This window comes from Pongo abelii, chromosome 2, assembly GCF_028885655.2.
Source record: "Pongo abelii isolate AG06213 chromosome 2, NHGRI_mPonAbe1-v2.0_pri, whole genome shotgun sequence".
Lineage (NCBI taxonomy): Eukaryota > Metazoa > Chordata > Mammalia > Primates > Hominidae > Pongo > Pongo abelii.
The window spans coordinates 126085051-126098044 of NC_085928.1; the positions used below are offsets into that span (position 1 = coordinate 126085051).

Sequence of the window (12994 nt, forward strand, 5' to 3'; positions counted from 1 at the left end):
AAGTGCCTGCATTTGCTAAAAGAGTCCACTCTGAGAGATCATTGCTTTATGTATAGCACATTAACAGGATTTCACATGACAGTGCCAAAAGTTGAATGTGGTTATTTTCCTTGTGATCCTTTTCAACCCCCAATTCAATTACCATGCTCATTTTTCTGATGAATCATCAGCAGAAAGCCAGACTGTTTTTAGAGAGTGATATGATTCTCAACTCAAACATCAGACTGCTTTACCTACCTGACACCAAATAGACACTTAGTCTAGCCCTGAAGAAGGTTAGACCTTAGTTGCTAACCCAGTGCAAAATTAACCCTTTATAGAACTTGGAGTTTTTCAGACAGCTGTTATACAACTGACACCAAAGAAAAATGAAAAAAATAAAAATACTAAACAACGTAGTGAAGTGTATGGTGTTACCTTATCGTTTTAACTCTACATTGAATAGCCTCAGAGATGCAAATCTCAACTCTAGGCCACAATTAAATTGTTGCATCAAAATAAAGACTTCACATAAATTTTCAAACATCACAGCAGCTGTGAAATATTAGGTCTTCAATAGTGCTTGTCCCTCAAGGGTTTTCTTTTTTCTCTACCTCTTCTTCCTTCACTAAAAGGACACATAACCAGAGAAGCAAAATCTGACATGTTGATATTGCTGCAGATACTGAATCTCTATAGAATTCAGGAACTGGTGCCATAAACAAGGAGGTTTCTTCGAATTCCAAAATTGCCTGGAAACTGAAAGTAGAACAAATGGACACGTGACCACCCAATATTTAGGTTGTGACTCCCAGCTGGCGTGACTCTGAGCTAAGTGCTTTTGCTACAATCACATACAGAAAGTAAGTGCACATTTCTGAGTAGTGAGCATGGGAAGACACAATAGTTACAGCAAAGAGTTACAGCAATTTTTCCTCATTCTTGCTCCTTATTCATGTGCCCTTCTAGGTTTCAAGCTGCTTGAAGCTATTGACATCATAGATACCTAGAGTCCATATTTTCACTAGTAAATCTCAGTGGTGAAAGTGAACTCCCTGATGCACAGGACTCTGGAATGAGCTCTAGCTTCATGTCTTTAGTTCAAACATAAAGAAATAAGAAGGTAATGACTAAAGGGCAATTATGGTTGCCTTGGTTACATCTCTAACTTTTGGCAAATATATTAGTCTTTCTGTATCTCTATGTTTTAATACTTATTTAAATGGTATGTAAAAATATCAGAAAGATGTCATTTTTATTGGCTTAGCTATATATCTTTTTCTTTCTTGATTATTGTTCTCTGTATCAACTGTATTCTCATTCCTTGGTTCAGATTATCTGCCACTGCTGAAATAGAGGAGAGAAGGCTGACATCTCCCACTCTCACTGTCTTCCATGTATTGCTACATCCTGAATGGGATGCCTAGGGCCCCCCCAGCTAACTGGATGTGTAAATAAGAGTTTTAGATCACTTCAAGGTGTCATTCAAATTTTCATCCTAGCTAACAGGGAGGAAATTCACCAAATCCACCCTGGGGGCATTTTCCCATCTCTTTTCCTGCTGACAGTTAATGTGCCAGACAAAGGCACAGCAAGTCTCATATCAGGATCTTTCAGGACTAACTCCCCAATCCTTCCTCCAATCTTAAAACGATTACTCTTCTCACTCATGGATTTAAAAGAAGAAATACAAGAAGGGTTAAAAAGGTAATATCTATTATCAGACTTTTTTTCATATATACTCTTTCTCTTATTTATCTATACCTAAAACCACTAGTAATCATAACGTACTTGAAATTTTATTCAGTAAGATGTAAGAAGAGAATAGGATAAACACCTTAAGAGTGTAACTTTGTAACTTAGTATTCTTTATCCGTTATATAATTTGAAAATTATTCCCTATGTTGTTGTTGCAAGCATGGAGGCTCTTTGATGATATTAGATTTGGGCTCTTGGCAAGATTTCTCTGCCTGTGTATTCTGACAATAAGTACCATTATAGTAATCCCCACAGTGTGAAGACAATCATTAGTAAATGGCTAAGGGGAGATGTCAATGGTGCTTCAGGCAGTGGTTCCACTACCCACTAATAAAGGCTTTGAACTTGAGTAATAGAAAAGCCATCTCTTGGAACCACTTTACCAAAGACTACTTTCTATAATGGTCAAGGGTAAATACCAAGATTCAAGAGAATACCTAAGTAAAAATAGTAACCCCACTAGCCAAAGTTTTTGAAAGAGATCTTGCTCTAAGCTGCCTCTATACACAACAATATTGGTAATTCTAAAACAATTTGTAAGTCACCAAGAACCTAAAGCAAACCCAGGGAAGTTATAAAATTTCCGTCCTTGTCAAAGTATTTGTTTCACAGCTTCTCATAACAACAGCTGAGGCAGGCTAGGAGAGGTAAAGTCATAGTCTATAACATCCCTGTCCTATACAACTTTCTGCAATAATAGACACACTGTATATCTGCATTGTGCAACATGGTAGCCATTAGACTTACGGCTTTTAAGCATTTGAAATGGAGCTGTGCAAATAAGTGACTGAATTTTTAATTAAATTTTAATCATGTTTAAATGTAAATAGCCACATGTGTCACTTGACCATTATATTGAATAATTCAGGTTTAGAAATTGAGGAGGGGAGCACTGAAGATTGAGTGTCTGGTCTAAGCAAGGGAGAAGCCATTGCTAAGAAAGCTGTAAGCCTAGCAAGGACAGCACCAGAGTTTCATCTTGTACACCACCTCCAATGGATTGTTAAGGAATGCCTGCTTCCAAGGGGAAGGCTGAACTCAATAGCAAAGAGTGCTGTGATTAGTTTGCAATGACTAACCTGAACCCAGGAAGGGAGCTGGTGGCGCATTTGCTGCATATTTCTCAATGCCAATATGGTGAGCAGAACTTAAACCCTGAAAACAAAGTAGAAAGAAGTAGACAAGGCCAGGTTCTTAGGCGCTAAGATACATGGCCATTCCAGAGAACAGGTTGGATTATGGTTATTTGTTTGCTGTCTTGAATAAATATGGTTAGACAGGGGGTCTGCATATGTGCCTACAGCTAAGGGGCCACTGGTGTCAAGTATTTTTTTTAGTTGTTTATTATCTGTGATGTTTATTTAGTTGTTTACTTGTTTAGTATCTCTCTCTCCCACTAAAATGTGGGCTGCATAAGAACATCGACCATCCTGTCCCAGAAAGTAAGTCTTAGATAAAAGATTATCAAAATGGGTACCCTGATATGATTGCTACTACGTTAGGATTGGAGAAATTGCCTGAAAATACAGATCTGTCCCTATCCTCATGACATACATTAGACAGATTACGCAACTAAGAATGTGTGATATCCCATCAATAGGGACTTGACTTATTTTTTCTAATTTAAGTTCAGGGGTACATGTGCAGGTAAACTTGTATCATGGGGGTTTGTTGTACAGATTATTGCACCACCTAGGTATTAAGCCTAGTACCCATTAGTTATTTTTCCTGATCCTCTCCCTTGTCCCACCTTCCAACCTCCAATAGGCCCCAGTGTGTGTTATTCCCCTCTATGTGAGGAACCTGACTTATGAGGTATGCAGGGAAAGGTTCAAATCAGGGAAAGCTTCCTTGAGGTACTGAACTGAATTTTGAAGGCTGAGTAGGAACTAACTGGGTGACAAGAAAGTGAAAGAGAGGGAAGGAAGAGCATTCTAAGCAAAGGGAATGGCTTTAGCAAAGGCTTAGGGTCGGATACTGTGAGCTCAAAAATCTTCAAAGTATATATATTTTTAAAAAGGTTATTATTACTTTCATCCAAAGAGCAAGCAAGACAGGCAGGAGAGCAAGTTTTCAGGGTCAGTTGAAGAGGCCCCTGGTGGTGTCCTGCCACTCAAATCCAGCCCCTTGGACCTCCTGGGCATACGAACCCATGCAGTATCATCTGAGGATATCCTTCTCAGGAATGACCACATGATCCTGTGCACCCTATCTCCAAGCTCCTTTAACTCTGATGTTCTTTTGTTCAATTCCTTAAATAGAATAACAGAAAACCATGAATGCAAGTAGGACTCATTTATCCAACAAAACCAGAGTGACTGACAGATATACATTCAGATTCATGCAAGAATTTACAATAGGCTTTGCTCATGCACTACTGAATTTGAGTTTCTGGTCTAGACAGAACAGTAAAGGATCCTGAATAGTAAAGGATACTGAGACTCAAAGAAAATTTGACTTGTCCAAGAGTTCACAGTTAGAAAGGGCAGATCCAGGATTCAATGTCATACCATCCAAGTCTCACATTCTTTCCTACAAGAGCAGTTTTTTTTTTTTTTTCCCAAATGAGGGTTACCGTGAGAAATATTGAGTCAGATTCTTAATGACACAAACTCTACCAACCATGCAACTTTAAAGAAAAAATTATTGAGCTGATTTGTGTTCTGCCAGTGAAAGCACTCTTTCAAAGAGCTTTCCCTTCTCCAGCCAGGGAGACTAGCATTCTAAAACACAGCTAGCATCCTAAAACACACTTCCATTGTGGTTAGAGGCTTTGGGGAGCTGCCTCAGAAAGTTCTATGGCCACTTATTCAGAAAGGTAATATTGTTCCTCCAATTCAAATCCAGAGCCTTGCTTTGAACTATTTTTAAAGTCAATTTGAAGAACCTGGAATCATTCATAGGGCCTCATTAGTTCTGAAATATAATGAGTCATTTTCAGACTCACAGACTGAATGCCCCAAAGCACATTCAACAATGACAGCTCTCATATCCTGAGAGCCTATAAAGGCACAGATGTTTTACATGCATCCTGTAAGTAGGGTGACTAACTTTTCTGGTTTACCTGAGATGGAGAACTTTCAATGTTAAACTAAGATGAGTTAGTAAACTTACTAGTAATTCAATCCTATAACTTCAGGTATAGTAAGAAGACCTTATCCATCATCTTTATTGATAAGAAAATCCAGACCAGAGTGTTCATATGGTTTGCCCAAGGTCCTTACAGCCTGTAGAAACAAAACTGGGGTTTAAAATGGGGTCTAATTCCCAAGAATGACCCCAAACCTAGGCCCGTGGGTAACACAGCAGTGCAATTTAGCTGAGAGAGATGCACATCCCTGGGTGCTGACATGTAAATGAACACCTCAGACCTTCCACTTCTCTGGAGAACTCTCACTTTTCTATCTTCTGAAATGGATAGGATTTTTTTTTTTCGGGACTGAAATAAAACTGGGAGCATTCTCTTTGCCTTAAGCTCAATGTTCTGATTTGCATGTCAGTGCCAGCAGTGTTATTTCACCTGAGGGCTACTTTTAAAACACCCAGAGCAGTGCAAGGGATTTGGCTGGGAAACTAACCAGTCAGTTGTGGAGAACAAGCTTTGGAGTCACACCTGAGGGAGTGGAAAGAGTATATCAGGAAGACTTAAATTTAATTCCTTCTCTGACATATACTAGCTGTGTGACCTCAGGGTTAATAATAGGTATTTCTCAGGATTACTGTAAAGCATAAGATGAGACCACCTGATGTGAATCTACCTTGCTCTGTGACTGGCACATGATAAATGCCCAAAAAATGCTAGTTCACCAACAACCCTAATAAAGAAAGCTCGAAATGTCCCTCACTTCGTAATCTCCTCAAACTTCCACCAGGGTTTCTGAAACCTAAATCTATGTGAAAATAATAGATTGTCCCAATAAAGAATATAAACAACCCAATTTTTTCTAAGACGGGGCAAAGATTTGAACAGACTTTTTACCAAAGAAACATACAAATAGGAATTAAGCACATAAAAAGATGCTCAATATCATTATTTAATAGGGAAATACAAATTAAAGCCACAATGAGATATCATTGTACATCTACTTGAATAGCTAAAATTAAAAATACTGCCCATGCCAAGTGTTCACAATGATGTGGAGGAACTGGAACTCTCAGGGACTGGAACTGATAGAAATGTTAAAATGCTACTTTTAACAATAGATTGGCAACTTCTTATAAAATTAAACACACACTTATATGACCTAACAATCTCATCCCTAGGAATTCATCTGAGAGAAATGAAAATGTCCTCACACTCACAAAACAAAGCTTATAGCAGCTTTGTTCATAAAAGCCAAAAATTTGTAAGCAACCCAAATGTACAACATCAGGTAAACAGAAAAGCAACACGTGGTACACATCCATACAATGAAATATTACTGAGTAAGAAAAATAAACTATTGATACATACAACAAAATGGGTGGATATCAAACAAATTTTGTTAAGCAAAGGAAACTGGATACAAAGGGCTATATACTATCTGACTCACTTTACAGAAAATTTTGGAAAAGGCTGGGGAAAGGTGAGGGAATTATGCAGCAAGGAATGCAAAAGAACTCTTTGAGGATGATGGAAACATCCTACATCCTAATTGTGGTGGTTACACAGGTGTACACATTTGTCAAAACCCAAACTGCAGATTTAAAAAGGGTGAGTTTTACTGTCTGTAAATTATATGGCAATTAATCTTACTTAAAAAACAGATTTTATTCCATGGTATATATGTGCAACATTTTCTTTATCCAATCTATCATTGATGGGCATTTGGGTTGGTTCCAAGTCTTTGCTATTGTGAATAGTGCCGTAATAAACATACATGTACATGTGTCTTTATAGTAAAATGATTTATAATCTTTTGGTTATATCCCCAGTAATGGGATTGCTGGGTCTTAAAGTATATAAAAAATAGAAATAAAAATAAAACATTGTACAGAACAAGAGGGTCTAACGTGGGGAGGCGGTTGCAAGTCTGGGAAAAGCATGCAGGAGGAAGCATGGGACTGATGGACAGCACAGAGCCAGCCATTAGTTTTTGCAAATGAATTCTGACCTGTGCCTTTGATTATTTAGGAAGCATCTCAGGAAATAAAGGAGCCACTCACTGAGCAGTGTCTCTATGTGTCCCACAGTCTCATTTCGTTTGGCTATTCATTGGAATGCTTGTTAGACAAGTCAATACTTTATCTTACAAAACATGTTAAATGGCCTCAATTTTTAAGAATATGCTACGAGAATCACTACTCCTCCTGCTGCCTCCAGTTATGTTTTTGAGTGAGCTCAGGAATGTCTTATTTTTAATTACTTTTTAGAGGTAAAAACAATAGGCTAGTCTAAGAACATGAATCCCTCTTACCACTGACAGTAACTCTGCCATGGTTGTGCCCATGAGAAAAAGAAGATAAACTCAGCAAAAATGCCTCAGCCCAATCTCAGGCTTGACACGGGTGCCCCCAGCAGTTCCCAACCCCCTATCCATAAGGAAGTACATAGAGGTCTACAGAGAAGTGAGGACAATGAGGACAGTGGGGTGTGATGGGCTATGATGGGATAAGACAGGATGCATGTGAGAGAGATGGGCTGGGAGAGGGTTGAGTTAAGGCTGCTACCTATTCTTTCTCAAGAAAGGCTACTCTATCCTGACATAAATTTTATTTATCATTTTTGGTGCTTAAATGCACTTCATTTATGAAATGATGTAATATCTTCTCTTGTCATACGATAAACAGGAGTTAATTCTATTTTTGTATCTAGATTTTCTTTTACATTTACGATGTAGGGAATTCCCAAGTCTGGAAACCCCTGCTGGACAGTGTTAGACTGCTATGACAGTCTCAAAGTTTTACTCTCAACCTATTTATAAGATAAAGTCCAAACTTCCTGGCATGGCATTACAAGGCCTTCATGATAAATAAACCTCCAGCTATTACCTCTACTCAATTCTATGACAAACTTCTGAATCTGTCTCAGCCATTCCAAATATTGACCCATTCCCTCTATCTGGAAAGCTCTTGCTCTGCATTTCCTACTCCTCTTAAACCTGGTGAAATGGCTCCTTTCCATGCAGCCTCCATTCAGGGAGGGCAGCTGAGCCCCTCTCTGCAATACCTCTCATTCTCATCTCTTTCACGGCCCTCACCGTCTTATAGCATGATGATCTGTGTATACGTGTGTCTCCTCCACTGAACTGTGGAGGAGTTTTAACTTCTTTAACTTTGCAATTCCAGCTAATACATGTTGACTGAATGCATCAATGCAGAATTCAACATAACCACTATTTATTGAGCACCTATGTGCCAGGCATGGTGCCAGAAGAATGTGTGCCCAGGAATGAACAACTTACTCCCCACACTTGCCACCCAAAAATGAGAAACTAACACTGTCCAGGATTCCACCACCTACAGGACTTCCTCAGTATGGTACAGGGTCAAATGTGAGGACAGAAACATTTTGACATGTAAATTCAAAGGTCAAAGAAAAAGCTTTAGAAATTTGAGCAATAAATCAACTTGCTTTAATTTACAGGCCAACAAAAATTATTAATATATTTTATTCTAAAGGACACGAGTACCATGAAAGGTCTGTATTTTAAAACATCAGGGCCCAATTGCACCCATTGTCAGATTATCTGTTCAGGAGATGTGTGCTGCTGATCTCATTTTATAAGTTGAGAAACTAAGAATTCTGAAATTCTAAAGCAGACTCCCAGTGTTTCATGTAACCATAGAAAAACTCAGAGAAGATTAGAGTTTCCTAAGAAGAGGAGAGACTTTGACTTATGTCACCTGGATGCATGTTCCAGGTTAAAAAGTATTCAAGTGCCAGCTCTGCCTTTGGGCAAATCACTTATGGGACCTCCATTTTCTCCTATTTAAAAATAAAGAAAGGAGATTAGGTAGACGAGACCCAGTGGGATACACATTCCAGTCCAGTTTCCTAATTCTAGGAGTCTCCTTTTGCATATAAAAATAAGGATCGGCCAGGTGCAGTGGTTCATGCCTGTAACCCCAACACTTTAGGAGGCCGAGGCGGGCAGATCACGAGGTCAGGAGTTTGAGACCAGCCTGACCAACATGGTGAAACCCCATCTCTACTAAAAATACAAAAATTAGCCAGGGGTGGTGGCGCGCACCTGTAATCCCAGCTACTCAAAAGCTGTCGCAGGAGAATTGCTTGAACCCGGGAGGCAGAGGTTGCAGTGAGCCGAGATCACGCCACTGCACTCCAGCCTGGGTGACAGAGCAAGACTCTGTCTAAATAAATAAATAAATAAATAAATAAGGATCAAGTTCTCTGCCCTTCTTCCTGCACATAAGTACGTGATAGATTCCATACTTTCTTCTGTATTCTTCCTTTTAAAATGGTAGGAGTACAATGCTACAAAATGTTCCAGATTCTTGTCTAAATATATCTGTTTCTCCCTCTCATTTTTTCTCATTCTCTTTCTCATTCTTTCTCTCTGCCTCTCTCTATCTAGGAAAGGGGTGATAATGGTTGTTTTGGCAACTAATATCCATTTTCTTTGGTCTGTAACAGCACCATGATTTTTTTTCCAAGAATTAAACCCCATCCAAAAGAAACAATTTGAAGGAACCTGCATTGAGGATTCCCACCTTACCCTGGCCAAGAAGCAGCTATCTGACCCAAGAGAGGCCAGTTAGATAACCTTCCCATAAAATCCAGGTCTTGAGCAGAGTGGCATAAAGGCGAAAAATGGCTAGGATTTATTTTTCTTATGTCAGCGCCCTTAAGAAACCTTTCACTACTTTCTACTACTTAAATCTGAGCAACTCTTGTGTCAGCATTTCCCCAAAACTAGTTTTGTCATTTTCCCTTTGATTTTGTAATTACCTTAAAATTTTACAATATTTTGCTCAGATTAAAGTCAGTTTCTATTTCCTGCAACCAAAGAGTCCTAATAGATACAATTTTTTAACTCAATCATTTGTTAAGTCTTAAGATTTGCCACCTAATCTTCTGGAAAAGCCATAAATAAAATGTGCAAAAGCAGAGTAATCCATTTGCTTTCCTAGTGTCTTAGGCATATTTCTGGGGCCTGGGGTAGGATATAGGGACTTTTCATCCTGCTCTTTCTTGGCTTTCCTGATGAGAAAAGAGCAGACTATTGACAAGTCAGGATAACTATTTGCTAACCTTCTGCCCACCAAGACCTGAGAACATCTTAAGGACCACAGGGCAAAACCAGGTGGATGAGCAGCAACTTGGTTTGACTGTACAAAAGTATGTCTGTGTCATTTCCAGTCCCAGAACCCTCTGGTAAACTGAAAAAAATTAGGGAGACTTGAAGCCCCAACTCATAAAATTTATTCACTATTATTGAGCAGCCATTACCTATGAAGCACTGAATCAAAAACTCTATACCTTTTATCTCGTTCGAGCCATACAATAACCATAGATGGTTATTGTAAAATAATTTATAATTATTCCTATTTTACAGATGAAAGGTTAAGCTTTGGAAAGGTTAAGACCTTGTCTGAGGTCAAGAGCTAATAAAAGACAAAGCCAGGATCAAACTGGTGTCTTTTTAATTTCACAGTCAACAGTTTTAATCACATTGACGTCCTACCTATTGTGGACACATTTCTGCTTCTGTGCCAGAAGTCAGAGTTCACCTGGCTAATATACAATGTAAAACCAAAAAGACTTCCATTAGATTTCTTGCCAGAAACAATCACCCAAGGGGTTAGGCATCAAAGTGAACTACCTTGAATTTATCCATTGCCTTTTATCCTCTGCCTGCCACTTGAGACTTTGCTGTCCTCTGTGTACTGACAAACCCTATCTTACCTGGAGCAGGAATGTTTTTCAGGTTAAAACAAAAAAGGAAGACCATTATTCCTCACACGTTAACAGCACTCAAGAGCTTTGCCAAAGTTGTAACTCCCCCAGGGCTCACTGCAGTTGATGCAGAACTTCTGGGACCTCCAACTTTGCACTTTGCAAGCTGCTCCTACTCAACAGATAAAAGGGAGAAATAGTCACCCAGAAGTTAAATTTGACTCTTAAATACCCTCTCACAGAGCCTTTCAGGTATAAAGACCACCTTAAAGACTAAAAGAATAGAATGGAAAGCAACTACATGTTACACATTCACTCAAAAAAAAATCTTACTACACAAGTTAACTAGTAGTTTTGTACAAATGTTCATTTCTTTATAGTAATATACATACCTTGATTATGTAGGATGTTAATATTACAGGAAACTGGGCAAAGGATATATCTTTGCATCTCTTCTATAAATGTACATTTATTTCCAAAATAAAAGGCTTTTGAAAATGTAATGACATGCTCTGTAAGAGTCCCTACAGTATGCTCCTAAAGAATCACTGTTAGAACAGCATTACTGATGGAATGCAGTTGAAGTGAGAATTGAGTCATTTTCATCAATGATGTGTCATTGGTAGCAACAGTACAGAGTTCCTCTAATCCAAAGCCATGGGAATAACACACCTTGCAAACCAAGGATTTAATAAGAGCTGAGCAAAAAAGAGAGTTTGGTTATAATGCTTCACATCTGGGCCATAAACATACCTTCTATATAAAACACTGTAGTAAATAGTATTGGCAGAGGGGAGGTGAAGTGGGCGTAGGGTGGGAGGAAGGAAGTAAAAGGGAGGACAGAAAGCAACATTCATATATTCATGAAAGAGATGAACCTGAAGGAAACAAATGATCATTTTTCTTTAGCATCTAGGATCAGATCACGGGAAGAATTTCCACATTTGCATAAGTAACTTTATAATATAGAGGGAATAAGACACTGGAGTGCAGGTCCTCGACACAAGAAACATTTTTTAACTTTTCCAAAGAAAGTTTCAGAAACACCCATCTAAGAGTTATTTGGTATAACCAAAGCATTTCAGAAGAATTTTAAAAAGCAATGAAAGGATGCAATATTTAGAGCCTGCAAAAAACTTTCTAAGAAAGTTCTGAGGATGATCAAATTCAGAATCAAGAGCACTTTCAAGAATTTGAAGGTCTCTTACTTAAGGACCATGATCATTCAATCTTCTTTGCTAAGACAAGAAGGAAATATCTCACTAGGTCACCAAAGGTGATTACAATATTATCTTTGGATGTCATTGCAAAGAGAAGAGGCTGCTTTTTGTAAGGGTTTAATATAAACCTGCCTTAAAGCACAGAGGAAGAATAGATGGTCTATTTCAGGTCTGTTTCCTCCCCAGTTCATGGAATCAAAGCAATATAATATGCAGCTGCTTTAATATTTCTTTGAAGAGTATTTGCTAGAGAAGAATCAGGAAACATTATTCTAGGACAGAAAGCACCAGTCACATCATGAAACTTGGGCGTAAAAAGTCCCTTGACTGATCCAGTTTTCTAACCTCTCTTCCTATTTCATAGACTTTCCGAAGACATATGACCATGAACCTGCAATTTAGGAGACAAGCTGATCTGGCACTAAGCTCTGATTCCTTTTCCAATAAGACAACTGAGATAAATTCATATGAGAATAAATCATGGCCCTAAAGCAGAATCTTAAAAAAAATTGCCATTAGTCTCTGATACTCTATTTTCAAGGGGCATATCTACTCATGTCCTACTTATAATACCCTTAAGGTAAAGTTAAAGTAAATAATTCAGTTTTTGAAATTTGTATTTTATTGCTCTCATGAATGAAAAGAAAACATAATCATCTGGTACATTATGTTTGTACATTACTGTTTGAAAACCATACTGTGATAAACTCCTCCACCTCACCCCAAATAGCTTGATAAAACCCCATTTCACTTTATACCAGTTTTCCTCAGACTGAAAAGAACCAGTAGGACAGTATCAGAGGCAAGCAAAGGGTTAACACAGCTGATTTCTAGGTTAAGAGAAGGATGCAACATAATTTTTTAAGACAAACACCTGGAGGGAAAAAAAGTAGTATTTTGTTTCCACCTCAAGAAATTACAGACAAACATGAAGCAAATCACATCATCAGAATACTCAATTATCTGAACATGCTAATTAACTAAATGTAATCAACCCGCTTTCAGTCCTCTTTTCACCTGCTGTCATATTTCTAGTGCATTGCCTTCCTTATTCCTCACAACCGGTAGAACATTAGACAGTCTGCATCGTGCATCAAAGGGAAACAAATAAGCACAGATTTTTGCTGATGGCAGGAATTTCTCATGCTCAGGGCGTATGAATCAACAATATGGAAATGGCAGTACTGGCTGTATATTT

General features: G+C 38.4%; 1 long non-coding RNA gene across 1 annotated transcript; it reads left to right on the top strand.

The window, feature by feature from the left end:
• Nucleotides 1-746: 746 nt before the first annotated feature.
• Nucleotides 747-8134, top strand: LOC129058606 (uncharacterized). The gene is made up of 3 exons (XR_008523822.1): nt 747-842; nt 949-1102; nt 8005-8134. It is a non-coding gene; the product is annotated as an uncharacterized LOC129058606 (long non-coding RNA).
• Nucleotides 8135-12994: the final 4860 nt, after the last annotated feature.